General features: G+C 42.9%; 1 pseudogene; it reads right to left on the reverse strand.

Annotated features, from left to right (window-relative positions):
* The window catches only part of LOC113888069, a 32,080-nt pseudogene continuing 14,412 nt past the window's right edge, over positions 1-17,668 (reverse strand).

Consider the following 17,668-nt stretch of genomic DNA (forward strand, 5'->3'; position numbering starts at 1 on the left):
TTAAGTAGAATTGGAATTATTCAGTTTGCAAGTTTCCTTCCAGTTCCAAGATCTGAAAAATAAGGGAAAGAAGGAGTCAGGCTTAAGCATGGGCATGGGCCCTGCCCCTCCTACCCCCTGGAGGGGACATGACCTTGAGCTCCCAGACAGCAGCATGACTTCTCCTTCTCCCTCCAGAATCCACAGGATGGGTGCTAGAGAGGGGCTGACTTGCTGCTGCCTCCTGCCCCTAGGGCACCCCTGGGCCTACTTTGTCCAGGAGCTTGTCCATCTCCTCCTTCCTTAGCAGCTCTGACTCCTGCAGAACCCAGTGCTATGCTGTCTTCTTTTTCAGGAAATTGGTCTCCTGCTGGTAGTCCTTGATGAGGCACTCAGCCTTGCTGTACTTGTGCTCTTGGGCCTGGTACTGGGCCTGGGCCTCCCGCAGGTGCTCACTCACAGCCTTGCATGGGCCCTGGGCCTCGCCCCCATAGCCCTCCAACTTTTCCATGTGATCCTTTTTCTCCTTCACACTCTGTTCCAGCTGGGCCTTCTTCACCCACCAGTGCCCCTTCTCCTGCTCCAGGCTCTGCAGTTTTCTTTTCAGCTGCTGGATCTGTATCTCAGTCACAGCATGCTAAATCTGGATCTCCTTGAACTTATGCACAGCTTCTCAGACTCCATGTCCACAGGGGACAAGGCATCCTGGTTCTCTGCCAGCTGAACACCTTAATGGTCATGTTGCCACCTGGGAACATGAGGCTCAGCTCCTCAACCTCATCAGTGGCACACTCTCCCATCTCCTTGTTATCCTTCCCCTCCCCATGCTGAGCATATCTCTGCTCCATCATTTTCTGCTGCCGTTGCACCTGTTTCCAGGGTCTGCTAAGTTAGCTGGGCCACCTCACCTAGCTACTCCTGGCCAATCATAAACTGCACACAGACCTTGGTGTTCCAGAGCATGGCGGCTACGAAGCTCTGGGTCACTCCCAACAGATTCATTCCATCCATCTGCATCAAGAGATCGTTCACCTGGATCCTGCTGTCCTGATGGACCACACTGCCATCAGTCACGGTCTTGATGTACATGCCCACCTTCTCCAGGCCCATGTCTGTCCATGCCCCATGCCAACAATGCTGATGCCCAGGCCCTCGGCGTCCTCCCATTCCACAGGATACAGCTCCAACCTCTCCACCTGCTTCTCCAGATGTACTCACCATGGGATCCACGTCCTTGTTGCAATGATGGTCATCCTCGTTGGAGTAGGTGTTGAACACTTGAATGGGCTCCATGCTGAAATGGGTCTTCTGGCTCAGGGCTGGGTCTTTTCCCTCTGAGAGTCCTGGGATCTCCATGCACCTTGATTTGGCTCATAGAGGGGCTTCACTTCTTCCTCATCTTCTTCATTGTCCTCCTCTAGGTTATTGCCCCCGGGAGTCCTCCCCAGTCCCACTGTAGGCACTCACATCCACCAAGTCCTCCTTCTAGGACTCGTACCTCTTTGGGGATCATGTCCTGGCTCAGCCATCACCTACCCCTCTCTCAGAAACCACCAGGGTTGCCACCTCCTCCTCAGGGGTTGCCTGGGCCTTCTGCCCCTCTGGCAGGGGCTGGCAGTAGTTTCCAAGGCACAGCCATTCTCCAGGGCTGCATGGGCTGTAACCTCCTCCTGGATCATTTCCGCAGGTGCCACTTGACCGGCCTCCAACTCCTTGCTGTCCTCCACCTCCACAGGCTTAATGAAGCCCCTCCTGGGGCTTGAGAGGCACCAGGCAGGGGCCACTCGGTGCTGCAGGGGCTGCTGTCCTCCAGGGACACACTCCTGGGCTGGGACATTCCCCAATGGGATGGGCAGTAGCAGAGGAGGCTGAAACACCAGGGACCACCTGCTGACCAGCTTCAAGTTGACCTGGGGAGCCCCCTTGGCCCCTGCCCTGGGCAGCCTGGACCCACAATGGAGGCCAGTCCTTGAGTCAGGCTCAAGGTCTCTATTTGGCTTATTTTTATAATTTTGATATTCTCTATTTGGTGATACATCATTCTCCTGGGTTTCTCTAGTTCTTTGTTTATGGTTTCCTCTAGCTCTTTGAGCACATATAAAACAATTAACTTAAAAACCTGTGTCTAGTAAGTCCAGTGCATGTGCTTTCTCAGTGCTATTAATTTCCTTTTTTTTTTTTTGTCCCTATGAATGTGACTTTTCTCCCTATGAATGCAGGCTTCCCTGGTGGCTCAGATGGTAAAGAAACTGCCTGCAATGCAGGAAGCCCAGGTTTGATCTCTGGGTCTGGAAGATCCCCTGGAGAAGGAAATGGCTACCCACTCCAGTATTCTTGCCTGGAGAATTCCATGGACAGAAGAGCCTGGCAGGCTACAGTCCATGGGATTGCAAAGGGTCAGACACAAGTGAGCATCTAAGACTTTCACTTCCATAAATGTGACCTACTTCATTGTTTCTTTCCATAATTTGTCATTTTTGTTGTTGAATACTGGACATTTTGAATATAATAATGTGGTGACTCTAGAAATGAAAGTATTTCCCTCCTCAGGATTTATTTCCTGCTTCCTGTATATGCTTTGTTGAATGTGGCCTCTGAAGTCTCTGTTCTGTTAGCCTGTGGTCAGCTAGTGATTTAACAGAGATGTCCTTAAACTCTCAGAGTTGAAAGAAGTATAGTAAAAGGAGAAAAGGAAAAATCTACCCTGGTCTTTATAGATTAGTTCTGTGTCAGGACACTCCTTTAATTCTTCAGTTCAGTCGCTCAGTTGTGTCTGACTCTTTGCGACCCCATGAATTGCAGCATGCCAGGCCTCCCTGTCCATCACCAACTCCGGGAGTTCACTCAAACTCATGTCCATCGAGTTGGTGATGCCATCCAGCCATCTCATCCCCTGTCGTCCCCTTCTCCTCCTGCCCCTAATCCCTCCCAGCATCAGAGTCTTTTCCAATGAGTCCACTCTTCGCATGAGGTGGCCAAAGTACTGGAGTTTCAGCGTTAGCATCATTCCTTCCAAAGAAATCCCAGGGCTGATCTCCTTCAGAATGGACTGGTTGGATCTCCTTGCAGTCCAAGGGACTCTCAAGAGTCTTCTCCAACACCACAGTTCAAAAGCATCAATTCTTCGGCACTCAGCTTTCTTCACAGTCCAACTCTCATATCCATACATGACCACTGGAAAAACTATAGCCTTTAATTCTTTGCCAGTCCATTTACAACTCTGGTTTAGTCTTTACTTCCCCCTTGCTATGAGCCTAAAGATCAGTGGGAAGTAAACATTCAGGGCTTTCTCAGGTGTTTTCTGAGATATGACCAGCCCTGGGCATGGGTTGTTGTTGTTCAGTTGCTAAGTTGTGTCCGACTCTTTGTGACCCCATGGACTGCAGCACGCTAGGCTTCCCTGTCCTTCACTATCTCCGTGAGTTTGCTCGAACTCATGTCCATTGAGTTGGTGATGCCATTCAACCATCTGATCCTCTGTTGCCCCCTTCTCCTCCTGCCCTCAATCTTTCCCAGCATCGGGCTCTTTTCCAGTGTGTGGACTGTCTGCATCAGATGGCCAAAGTATTGTAGCTTCAGCTTCAGCATCAGTCCTTCTAATGAATATTCAGGGTTGATTTCCCTTAGGATTGACTGGTTTGATCTCCTTGCAGTCCAAGGGACTCTCAAGTCTTCTCCAACACCACAGTTCAAAAGTGTCGGTTCTTCTTCACTCAGCCTTCTTTATGATCCAACCCTCACATCTGTACATGGCTACTGGAAAAACAATAGCTTTTACTAGTCAGACCTCTGTTGGCAGTGATGTCTCTGCTTTTTAATATGCTGTCTAGGTCTGTTATAGGTTTTCTTCCAAGGAGCAAGAGTCTTTTAATTTTGTGGCTGCAGTCACTGTCCACAGTGATTTTGGAGCCCAAGCAGGTAAAGTCTGTCATTGTTTCTATTTCTCCCCCATTCTATTTGCCACGAAGTGAAGGGATGAAGGGATGCTATGATCTTAGTTTTTGAATGTTGAGTTTTAAGCCAGCTTTTTCATTCTCCTCTTTCACTTTCATTAAGAGGCTGTTTAGTTCCTCTTTGCTTTCTGCCATAAGGGTGGTGTCATCTGCGTATTTGAAGTTATCAATATTTCTCCCAGCAATCTTGATTCCAGCTTGAGCTTCATCCATCCAGCCTGGCATTTGCATGATGTACTCTGCATATAAGTTGAATAAGCAGAGTGACAATATACAGCCTTGACGTACTCCTTTCCCACGTTTGAACCAGTCTGTTGTTCCAGGTCCAGTTCTAACTGATGATTCTTGACCTGCATACAGGTTTCTCGGGGGGCAGGTAAGGTGGTCTGATATTCCCATCTCTTGAAAAAATTTCTACAGATTGTTGTGATTCACACAGTCAAAGACTTAGCCTTATCAATGAAGCAGATGTTTTTCTGGAATTTGCTTGCTTTTTCTATGATCCGATGGATGCTGGCAATTTGATCTCTAGTTCCTGTGCCTTTTCTCAATCCAGCTTGTGCATCTGGAAGTTCTCGGTTCACATACCATTGAAGCCTGCTGCTGCTACTGCTAAGTTGCTTCAGTCGTGTCAGACTCTGTGTGACCCCATAGACGGTAGCCCACCAGGCTTCTCTGTCCCTGAGATTCTTCAGGCAAGAACCCTGGAGTGGGCTGCCATTTCCTTCTCCAATGCATGAAAGTGAAAAGTGAAAGGGAAGTCGCTCAGTCATGTCCGACTCTTCATGACTCCGTGGACTGCAGCCTACCAGCCTCCTCCTTCCATTGGATTTTCCAGGCAAGAGTACTGGAGTGGGGTGTCATTGCCTTCTCCTACTGTTGAAGCCTAGCTTGAAGGATTTTCAAAATTACCTTACTAGCATGTGAAGTGAGCACAATTGCGCAGTAGTTTGAACATTCTTTGGCATTGCCTTTCTTTGGGATTAGAATGAAAACTGACCTTTTCCAGTCCTGTGGCCACTGCTGAGTTTTCCAAATTTGCTGGCATATTAAGGGCAGCACTTTCACAACATCATCTTTTAGGATTTGAAATAGCTCAACTGGAATTCCATCACTTCCAATAGCTTTGTTTGTAGTGATACTTCCTAAGACCCACTTGACTTCACACTCCAGGATGTCTGGCTTTAGGTGAGGTGATCATACCATCATGGTTATCCAGGTACTAAGACCTTTTTTTTTTTTTCCTTTTTACAGTTCTTCTGTGTATTCAGAAATGGTAATGACAACAGAAGCAGAAGGGCATGGGCATGGCTTTTCACCTCCTCTTATTAAGTGGATGCTTTTGAAGGCCTTAGTTCCCAAAGTTGTTCCCTCCCCCAGCTTTTCCTCCCAGACTTTTAGCATGCATATTTTCTGATGGAATTGTACTCTTTTGCCACAGATAACAACAATTTGTTCACTTACCTTTCAATATTTTCCAGGAATGACCTCTATTTAGCTACTTTTCCAAACTGAGATGTCTGAGTAAAAAATAAAGGCAATGCCTGCTCTGTTCCTTCCAGAACCAGATACCCACAAGAGGAACACAGGCTGTCATCAAGACAGTCACTGCACCTGGGAGGAGTTTGGAGCAAGGCTAAGTTAAAACTAAAAAGTTCTTCTACCATGTTAAAATGGACTTTTTCCCGATTCATCATTCACTTGCTTGCTGCAATCCTTTGACTACTTTCCAGAGTTCTGACGAAGTTGATTCAGACAACTTTGCTTAGTTTTTTTTTTTGGTGTTTCCAAGAAGTGATAGGTGCTTGAAGCCTCCTACTTTTCCATTTTCTCTAACATCTGAAAATCTTTTTTCTTTAATTATTTAATTTATTTTAATTGGAGGATAATTACTTTGCAATATTGTGGTGATTTTTGCCATACATCAACATGAATCAGCCACTGGTACACATGTGTCCCCCCATCCTGAGCCTGCCTCCCCCCTCCCTTCCCACCCCATCCCTCTGCATTGTCCCAGAGCACTGGCTTTGGGTGCCCTGCTTCATGCATAAAACTTGCACTGGTCATCTGTTTTACATATGGTAATATACGTGTTTCAATGCTATTCTCTCAAATCGTATCACCTTTGCCTTCTCCCACATAGTCCAAAAGTCTGTTCTTTACATCTGTGTCTCTTTTGCTGCCTTGCATATAGGATCGTCATTACTGTCTTTCTAAATTCCATATATATGCATTAATATATTGTATTGGTGTTTCTTTTTCTTATTTCACTCTGTATAGGCTCCAGTTTCATCCACCTCATTAGAACAGACTCAAATGTGTTCTTTTTTATAGCTGAATAATATTCCATCATGTATATGTACCACTACTTCCTTATCCATTTGTCTGCTGATGGACATCTAGGTTGCTTCCATGTCCTAGCTCTTGTAAACAGCGCTGCAATGAACACTGGGGTTACATGTGTCTCTTTCAATTCTGGTTTCCTCGGTAATACCTGAAATTCTTAATAATATTTGAACTATGAGTCTCCCACTTTCCTTTTGTACTGGGCCCTGCAGGTTAGGTTTGCCCCTAAAACTTCAAACCATTCAAACAATTTTTCTACCTGTTATACTTGTCACTATAGAGCATTCTTATAAGTAAGTCCATGCAGGCATCTTTCCCTGGTACTAGATTAGTACTCAACTGAGAATCATCACAACTATGACAATGAATGCCCTCAGTAATAGTGTGGATAATATCAACAATATTTATTCTTATGTCCAAGACAAATTTTGGGAATTTTTAAGGTATCTTCTGAAACCAAAGAGTAACCCTCAACTGAATTTGCTTACTCCAACTAGGATCTTGAATATCCCCTCAAGGAATGAGGATTTTTAATTTAATGGTATTATATGACTTTATAGATCAGCTTTCATAGGCCTCTGTCTTCAGCAACTTCCCAGGGAATTCTTTTATGTAATTGATAATCCTAGACATTTCAAATAAAAGAAAGTCTTACCCTCCTGATTGTTCATCTAACTCCATACCACACATTCTTCCCTCCTTCTCCCCAAAATATTCAAAGGTTCAAATTTTTTTTTGAGTCTCCCCAGCCTTTTCATTATGTTAGTCACAACCAGTGACTATCACCACCATCACCAGCAACAAATTATAGCATGAAATAGATTAATTTCTACTGCACTTTGTATCAATTAAGATACTTTCAGCTGAAAATAGGAGAAGACCAACTCAGATGCCCTATGTGATGAGGAAATTTAGTATCTCATATACCAAAGTCTTCAGAGATAGGATGGTTTCAGCACTGGTCAACTGAGTGATTTATGACATTATGAAAGACCCAAATCCTTTCTGTATTTCCGCTATGTTATTCTCACTCTATTGATTTGTCTTCTAAAACTGACTTTCATCATGACCCCGTAATAACTGTTACCAACATTCACATAGCATGTAGACGGCAATATCCCAAAATAGAAAAAGGTTTTTCTCCTCAATCTTGGTAAGCCCAGAGAAATTGTACCCAGAAAGCACTTTCCTAAACCAATCACTGACCAAGGAAATGAAGTTACCATGATTAGTTTAGACTAGGCAAAAATTATTCCAGTTTCTTTTTTTTTTTTAATTATTATTATTATTTTTTTACTTTACAGTATTGTATTGGATTTGCCATACATCAACATGCATCCACCATGGGTGTACACGTGTTCCCCATCCTGAACCCCCCTCCCACCTCCCTCTCCATACCATCCCTCTGGGTCATCCCAGTGCACCAGCCCCAAGCTTCCTGTATCCTGCATTGAACCTGGACTGGCGATTCATTTCTTATATGATATTATACATGTTTTAATGCCATTCTCCCAAATCATCCCCTCTCCCTCTCCCACAGAGTCCAAAAGACTGTTCTATACATCTGTGTCTCTTTTGCTGTCTTGCATACAGGGTTATCATTACCATCTTTCTAAATTCCATATATATGCGTTAGTATACTGTATTGGTGTTTTTCTTTATGGCTTACTTCACTCTGTATAATAGGCTCCAGTTTCATCCACCTCATTAGAACTGATTCAAATGTATTCTTTTTAACGGCTGAGTAATACTCCATTATGTATATGTACCACAGCTTTCTTATCCATTCATCTGCTGATGGACATCTAGGCTGCTTCCATGTCCTGGCTATTATAAACAGTGCTGCGATGAACATCGGGTACACGTTTCTCTTTCAGTTCTGGTTTCCTTGGTGTGTATGCCAAGCAGTGGGATTGCTGGGTCATATGGCAGTTCTATTTCCAGTTTCTTAAAGAATCTCCACACTGTTCTCCATAGGGGCTGTACTAGTTTGCATTCCCACCAACAGTGTAAGAGGGTTCCCTTTTCTTCACACCCTCTCCAGCATTTATTGTTTGTAGACTTTTTAATAGCAGCCATTCTGACTGGCGTGAAATGGTACCTTACTGTGGTTTTGATTTGCATTTCTCTGATAATGAGTGATGTTGAGCATCTTTTCCTGTGTTTATTAGCCATCTGTATGTCTTCTTTGGAGACATGTCTGTTTAGTTCTTTGGCCCATTTTTTATTGAGTCATTTATTTTTCTGGAATTCAGCTGCAGGAGCTGCTTGTATACTTTTGAGATTAATTCTTTGTCAGTTGCTTAATTTGCTATTATTTTCTCCCATTCTGAAGGCTGTCTTTTCACCTTATTTATAGTTTCCTTCGTTGTGCAAAAGCTTTTAAGTTTAATTAGGTCCCATTTGTTTATTTTTGCTTTTATTTCCATTACTCTGGGAGGTGGGTCATAGAGGATCCTGCTGTGATTTATGTCAGAGAGTGTTTTGCCTATGTTTTCCTCTAGGAGTTTTATAATTTCTGCTCTTACATTTAGATCTTTAATCCATTTTGAGTTTGTTTTTGTGTATGGTGTTAGAAAGTGTTCTACTTTTATTCTTTTACAAGTGGTTGACCAATTTTCCCAGCACCACTTGTTAAAGAGATTGTCTTTTCTCCACTGTATATTATTGCCTCCTTTGTCAAAGATAAGGTGTCCATAGGTATGTGGATTTATCTCCAGGCTTTCTATTTTTACAGCGAACAAAATCCTCTGGTGAGCATTTCCTTTTGTAGAGGATGAGCAAGAAATAAACTTCTGTTATACTAAGATACTTTAATTTGGGGTTTAACTATTTGTTACAATAGAATAATTAAACCTGTCCTGAGTAGTAACAGGTATAGTAACAGGGTGTATATTGTCACCCTGCCTATTTAACTTATATGCAGAGTACATCATGAGAAACCCTGGGCTGGATGAAGCACAAGCTGGAATCATGTTTGCCAGGGGAAATATCAATAACCTCAGATATGCAGATGACACCACCCCTTATGGCAGAAAGTGAAGAAGAACTAAAGAGCCTCTTGATAAAAGTGAAAGAGGAGAGTGGAAAAGTTGGCTTAAAGCTCAGCATTCATAAAACTAAGATCATGGCATCCGGTCCCATCACTTCATGCCAAATAGATAGGGAAACAGTGGAAACAGTATCAGACTTTATTTTTTTGAGTACCAAAATCACTGTGGATGGTGATTACAGCCATGAAATTAAAAGACGCTTACTCCTTGTAAGGAAAGTTATGACCAACCTAGACAGCATATTAAAAAGCAGAGACATTACTTTGTCAACAAAGGTCCATCTAGTCAAGGCTATGGTTTTTCCAGTGGTCATGTATGGATGTGAGAGTGGGGCTGTGAAGAAAGCTGAGCACCGAAGAATTGATGCTTTTGAACTGTGGTGTTGGAGAAGACTCTTGAGAGTCCCTTGGACTGCAAGGAGATCCAACCAGTCCATCCTAAAGGAGATCAGTCCTGGGTGTTTATTGGAAGGACTGATGCTGAAGCTGAAACTCCAATACTTTGGCCACCTCATGTGAAGAGTTGACTCATTAGAAAATACCCTGATGCTGGGAGGGATTGGGGGCAGGAGGAGAAGGGGAAGACAGCGGATGAGATGGCTGGATGGCATCACCGACTCGACGGACACGAGTTTGAGTGAACTCCGGGAGTTGGTGATGGACAGGGAAGCCTGGCGTGCTGCGATTCATGAGGTTGCAAAGAGTCGGACACAACTGAGGAACTGAACTGAACTGAAATGATTCTTGAATGTTCCTGAAAAGGTAAGGACCATATCATACTATTTGTACTTTTCTAAATTCTATTCATGGATGGAGTAAACTTTACTTCTAGCTCATAGCTTACCTTTAAAAAAAAAAAAAAAAACGAAACTATTTTTTTGAATTATGAAAGTGTGATAACACATTTACAGGAGACTTGGAAAATACAGAACACAGTTACATATAGTTCCACTGTGTGGGTGTGGGGGGGGGTGTGTGTTAGTCACTCAGTCGTGTCTGACTCTTTGCAACCACATGGACTGTAGTCCATCAGGCTCCACTGTCCATGGAATTCTACAGGGAAGCATACTGGCGTGCATTGCCATTCCCCTTTCCAGGGAATCTTCCCAACTTAGGGATTGAACCTGGGTCTTCCACATTGCAGGCAGATTCTTTACCATCTGAGCCACCAGGGAAGACATAGGTCCACTATATATTACAATTATTTTTTTAAGTTGATAAATTAAGATTTTTAGTTGGAGTTTCAATATCAAACTCTCAAAAAATAATAGAATGAATATACAGAAAAGTAGAGGGATATAGTAGACCCCAAAAGCTCTGTGAACTAATTCAATATAAGTAAGACATAGAATTTTCACACAACAGTAGGATACAAATTCTATTCAAGTTCCCATAGACTATAAACTAGGAGACACTGGAACATATCCAGGGACATAAACTAAGGTGCAAAAGTTTCATGGTCTTAAGGTGTTGAAATTATAGAGTCTGTTCTCTTATCACTGTGGAATTATGTTAGAAATCAATATCAAAATATATTTGAAAATTACCCACATATTTTCAAGTACAATGTGACATTTACCAAGAAAGATCTTTGACTTAGCTGTCAAAAGCCTCAGTAAAGTTAGACTGAAAAAAACACAGAGGGTGATTACAGAGAAGAAAGCACTTAAATGAGAAGTTAATATCAAAATGAGAAATTATGTTAAGGATATTTTAAACAAAATCTTATGTATTTGGAAATTAAATGCCCACTTTTAGATTATGGGTGTATCTAAGAAGCTGTAACAAGGAAAATTTAAAAATACTTGTAATAGAATGAAAATGAAAAGAGAATTAACCAGAATATATTGCATGTAGCTGAAGCTGCTCAATGCAATTAAATATACTGTGAAGTCTTAAATAAGGTATAAAAACAAATAATGAACACTAGCATAAAATTTTGTAAAATTTGAACAAAATCTGTAGTTAGTAATACTGTGCTACTGTGCTTGTGCTGTGATTAGTTCCTCAGTCATGTCTGATTTTTTGTGACCCCAGGGACTGCAGCCCGCCAGGCTCCTCTGTCCATGGGGATTCTTAAAGCAAGAATACTGGAGTGGGTTGCTGCTGGGGACCAGCCCCGGCTGATCCAGGGTATTCGAAGGAGAGATGGCGTAGGCGAAGATCAGGAAACAATGCTTAACTGAATGTTAATTAAGGATATAAAGAGTGATAGAATGAGGATAGCTCAGTGAGGAAAATTCAGTGGAGAAAAGAGGCTGAGTAGCTTGGTTTACGCGGGAGACCAATAAAACTTCAAGACAAGAAGTTTGCACCACTTACGTAGGCCGCAGGAGTCCTTCTGTTCTCCCGAAGGAGAGGAGACACTGAGGCCTCCCCGGTCGGATCTTAGAAGCCCAGGCATAATTAGTAAGCATGGTGGGTTCCGCGCTCCAGATGGAGACTCAGCCAGAGTGAGAGAGAGAGCGACATGGGGAGACCAGTATTTCGAGAAACTGATCCCAATTCTTTATTTTCCATGGTCTACTTTTATACACTGAGATGTTATGCAAAAGTCACGCGGGGTCAGCAGTCCTGACTTTTATCAAAGTCAGGTGCTTCATACAAATGTATACAGAGGTCTTAGGCGTGTTACATCATCTTCTGGCCAGGGGGGCCTGCTGACAATTTACGACCCTCTCCTTGTGACAGCGGTCAGTCAATCAGGACACTTATTTCTCCAGGGCTGATTATTCTCAAAACAGACGCCACCCAAATAAAGTTACATTCCTACAGGGTGAGGGTGTAGTGGGTTTTAGTTAAGGAAAGAATTTACTTAGCCTAAGGTCTAACGTGATTAATATCAAAGGTTAATACTTATTCCTTCTATATATTCATTAATGTGTGTAAGGGCAGAGGATGTGGAGACGTAGCAACAAACATTGGCTCAACAAATGAAAAACCCTTCACCAACACAATTTCTAATTAGCCCACTACTATACTTATAGTTTTCTAACTTCTCTAAAGAACCTGTTTTTAGAGGGTTTAAAGCATCTCGTGCCTCTCACGGTTGGGAGGCTGTGAGCAATCACATGTGGCCGGACGAGCCTGTCAGGCAGGCTAGAGAACCTTCAGAAGAGTTTGTAGGTTAAAACACTCTTGTCACACCCAAGAGTTTTTATTGACTGGAGCTCTAGGTTAACTCCTTCTCCGAAAGAGGTGGTGGGGGACAGCCCCCCGTAAAGTCAGAGGTGTAGGTAAGAGCACAAAGTAGTAAAGTAGGCAGGCTCTGGTTATGGGGGTAGACGCTCGAGGATTTCCAGGGGGACTCCTGAGGCTCGATCCCGCCTTTGCGTATGTCGAGCCTCCTTCCTCATGACCTTTGCCATGGGTGGAGTACCTCACTCTGGCTACCGGCAGTGATAGAATTCCAGTTGAGCTATTCCAGATCCTGAAAGATGATGCTGTGGAAAGTGCTGCACTCAATATGCAATGTGCAATATGCACTCAATATGCAATATGCTGGCTCCCGGCAGGTTGCTATGCCCTCCTCCGGGGGGGGGGGGGGTCTTCCCAACCCAGGGATTGAACCCAGGTCTCCTATATTGCAGGTGGATTCTTTACGGACTGAGCCACCAGGGAAGCCCAAGAATTTATCACTTGTTAATTTCTTTTTTTTTTTTTAAACAACATAGTATTTCTTTACATTCCCAAAACTGGATTAGAAGTCTCCTTTCTCTCTGTATTCTCCTTCTGGGACCCCTATAATATGAATGCTGGTGCATTTAATATTGCCCCAGAGGTCTCAGGCTGTTTTGGTGCATACAAGATTTTGTTTGTGCCCTCCAAGAGTGGTCTCTTCCCCATCCTATGGAAGTCCTGTAATCAAACCCCACTGGCCTACAAAGTCAGATTCCCTGGGGATTCCCAGTTCCTTTGCCAGTTGCCCAGGCTGAGAAGCCTGATGGTGAGGCTCAGAACCTTCACAACAGTGCGAGAACTTCTTTGGTATTACTGTTCTCCAGTCCACGGGTGGCCCACCGAGCAGGTATGGGATTTGATTTTATCGTGTTTGGGCCCCTCCTATCATCTCATTGTGGCTTCCTCTTTGTCTTTGGACGTGGGGTATCTTTTTTTGGTGGGTTCCAGTGTCCTCCTGTCAATGGTTATTCAACAGTTAGTTACAATTTTGGTGCTCTTGCAGGAGATGAGCGCATGTCCTTCTACTCTGCCATATTGAACTATAGAAAAAGCTCATAGCTTACTTTTTAAAATTACTTTACTTATTGTTGATTTTGAGTCATGTGTATGTGTGATGATAGTATTCTGATTATGTTTTAAAAGGGGAATCTTTTTAAAAATGAATAAAAGGGGAATCTTTGCTTTTTGTACATATGGATCAGTTCAGTTCAGTTCAGTTGCTCAGTCATGTCCGACTCTTCGCGACCCCATGAATCACAGCACACCAGGCCTCCCTGTCCATCACCGACTCCTGGAGTTCACTCAGACTCACGTCCCTGAATGCTGGAGTGGGTTACCATGCCCTCCTCCAGGGGATCTTCCCAACCCAGGGATTGAACCCATGTCTGCTGCATCTCATGCATTGTGGACAGATTCTTTACCACTGAGCCACCAGGGAAGCCCATGAACCTTCTGACTGGGCATATTAGAAACTGCCTCATGCTGAGCAGGGTATGCGCTAGTCAGTTCATGGAGTATATAGAATACAACTAAATATATAGAGGTGCACATGTCAACAATGAGCCAAAATACTAATGAGTTGAAAGTGTTCCCAGTGAATGTAGCACATCCTGTTCAGCCTGTGGAAACCGAGTTGTCCAATAGAGAAATGTGCACACCTGGTCTCCCCTAAATAACCCCTTCTACGCCTTAACCCTAAGTTATCTGCACTTATGCCACAAATTCCCAATTCTAGTATGTTTTGGAAGGGAACAGATGCCATTCATAGAATGATTGAAAAATGTTAGATAGTATCTGAGGATTTTAGTTAAAGATAGTAAAATAAATACCCTAGAAAACTCACAAAAATTACATTAATGGGCTATTATGAAGGCATAAATCTACTAAAACCTAGAGGAAGAAGGAAACAGTGAAGCTGACTTCACATATATGAGAAAGCTGAACCACAAGCATGGAGAAAACTGAAATCCCATTCACCCTGAGAAACCCCCGAAAAGGTCAGGAATTTGGTAACACTGAGTACTTCTAAAAGTGGGAATAAATATAGTGATAACAATGAAGGGTTGGTTGTCTAAATTTTATCCGAAATCAGTTAGATTCCTGGACCCCATGCCACAGAGCACAGCCAGTCAACTACCTTTCTTTTCCCTGGCCTAAAGATCAGTGATTCATTCCCTGGAGAGACTAATACAATTTCTGGACCAGGGAACCCTGACACAGTTGAAGTGAAGAGTATTATATTTAAAACAGTATAATTAATTTATATGAAAGTTTACATACTCAATAATAACAGCCACCTCATCCTACTCGCTGAGATTACTTCCATTTAGCTTACTACAGGGGAAATTTTGGAAGACTTGTGAGGAATCTGAATACCTCAACAGAAAAGACTAAAAGATGCAGAGTTACCCAAAGAAACATGCAGACTTACCCAAAGAAATGGAGCAATTAGAACACTCTACAGTGTAAACTAGTCTTCAAGTCCCATCTACATGCACAGAGTTTTCAGCTTTCTAGTACTCAAATCTTAAATACAAATAGACAACCCAGAATCATCATTCACTTAAGAAAATAAAAATATGAATGATATGAAAGACAGAGACCAAAATAAAAAAGGAGAGGAAGTAATTTGGAGGAAACAGAGTCCATTCATGGAAATGGAAACTTAAACCCAAGCATTCCATTTCTCTAACATTTCCTTAGCATATTTATTTCATAGTTCAGTCTTCCTCCTCTGGAATCCACTTGATCATGTTAGCAAAATCCTGAGCTGCCTCCAGATCTGTTACGTGCTAGTGTTAGGGGAAGCACACTGACTGAAACTGCCCACGCTTGCCAGGCACCATAGTAACCATTTGCATGAGTTGTTTTACGACAGGAGGTCCTGGTGAGGAACACGGAACTAATAAGCCACCACCAACTGGAAGAGTTCAGGAAAGGTCAAAAGGAGACACCACATGCCCGACCACCTCCCAGAATCTTTCTCTCTGGCATCCATCTTGGCTGAACAAGGCATGAACCACCAAGAAGGACTCTGAGTCAGAATGATTAGCTAAAGACAACCCGGAAACTAACCCCGTTACCATAAAACCTGAGACTTCGAGCTATGTGGCAGAACTGTTCTCCTGGGTTCCCTTACCCTACTGCTCTCCACCCAGGTGCCCTTTCCCAATAAAATCTCTTGCATTGTCAGCACATGTGTCTCCTTGGACAAGTCATTTCAGAGTGTTAGACAAGACCCCAGTTTTGGGCCCTAGAAGGGGTCCCCCTTCCTGCAACAAATGGTGACTCTGGCGGGGACTCTTCTTTGCTGCGACTGACATCCTGACCGCTTCGGGTACTCAGGGACCAGCTTCCCCACTGATGGATCAGACCCAGCAGCTGTGACTGGGACCCTTTTGTCCCTGGTCTCCTCCTGTCACAGACAACTGGCCAGAGTGCCCCAACTAGTAAGGAACAAGAGACTTTATTGACCTCTCTTCTTTTCCCTCTCTCTCTCCTCTCCTTAACCTTTCCTATCCTTTCCCTTTTTTCTAGTCCCCCGGTCCTGGACGCAGGAATCTGGTCGAAGGGCCTCAGCCTGAGGCTGACGATTGGAGACTGATCACCTCTTGGCAGAGAACTTGAATTCTGGTTCTGTGCTGGTCTGGTTTCTGGTAGGGTCGAGTTCCAGTCCTCTCATCTCTTGAGGCCCAGGGTAAAATCCTGTAATGTCTGGGTATCTGCAGGTGGCAGGAGACGTGTGTAAGGCCACACTTTTTGCCCTCCTCTCCCGCCTCCTCCCCCTTCTTCTTTCAATCTGGCTTCCTTTCCTCCCTTTGAAATCTTTGAAGACTTGAGATATTTTCATTTACTCTGTTAGTTCTTGGATCTGAAGTTCTGTGTCTCTATGGGAGGTTTTCTGAGAGACTGCATTCTTGTATTTAAGGGAGTGTCTGATGAGAACTGCCAGGTCTATGTGTGTGTTTTAACTCTGTGTTCTGTGTTGTGACTTTTGACGGCCATTTTGCTTTGTCTGGCAACCATTTGGTTTATACCTGCCACCATTTTGTTAGAACTTGATTTTCTTTCCCTGTGCCTTGAGACCAGGGCTCTGGCTCTGTTCTCAGAAACACTTATCTAGACCATCTCTAACTACCGAGACTGAGGAAAAATGGGAAAAAGCCTTTAAATTTTTTATTTATTCCAACTGTTTTTTATAAACTAGTAAATTTTATATTGTAATATCTAATTTATGACTAAGCTTAGAAAATGAAGCTAGATCTTGCCTTGTGTCTGTCTAAGTATGTCTTGGTATGTCTTTGTCTCTGGGTAATATTTTTGAGGTTAATTTGTAAATGAGTTCTATTTAATTGGCTTAAAGAAAAGTAAGCACTTACAAATCAAATAATTCTAAATTAAACAATAAATTCCAGGTTCATGTGAACTGGGAGATATTCAGTATTAAATACCTGATATTAGTGTTTGTTTGTTGACTTATCTAATATAGACATGTCTTAGAGTAATTAACATTAAGTAGAATATTTTCATTGTACCTCGGTTTAATATATAAGTTAAATATTATCATATCTGTTACAAGTTTGTCAACAAGGAAATTACCTTGAGTGAAGAAACTTCTAAAAAAAATGTAAATGAGATATGAGCTTTTAGATAAACTCTATTAAGAGTAATTATGCTTTAGGACTCACTCCAGTACTCTTGCCTGGAAAATTCCACGGACGGAGGAGCCTGGTACGCTGCAGTCCATGGGTTCGCAAAGAGTCAGACACGACTGAACGACTTCACTTTCATGCATTGGAGAAGTAAATGGCAACCCACTCCAGTGTTCTTGCCTGGAGAATCCCAGGGATGGGGAGCCTGGTGGGCTGCTGTCTATGGGGTCACACAGAGTCAGATACGACTGAAGTGACTTAGCAGCAGCAGCAGCAGCAGCATGCTTTAGGAATATCTTTCTAAAATAGTCTCTCAAGATTGGGATAACTTGAATTTCTAAGGGTTGTGCTAAATGAAGTGCTGAAAGTCTATTGAATAGTTAGGTCATTTCCAGATAAGATTTTGAAACATTTACTGCTAAACACTAATTTCCTTTTACAGAGAAACTAAAGAGATTTGGGACTATAAATGAATAATATTTGGTGCCATCCTAAAATATTCTAAG

The sequence above is a fragment of the Bos indicus x Bos taurus genome, chromosome X (assembly GCF_003369695.1).
Source record: "Bos indicus x Bos taurus breed Angus x Brahman F1 hybrid chromosome X, Bos_hybrid_MaternalHap_v2.0, whole genome shotgun sequence".
Taxonomy (NCBI): Eukaryota; Metazoa; Chordata; class Mammalia; order Artiodactyla; family Bovidae; genus Bos; species Bos indicus x Bos taurus.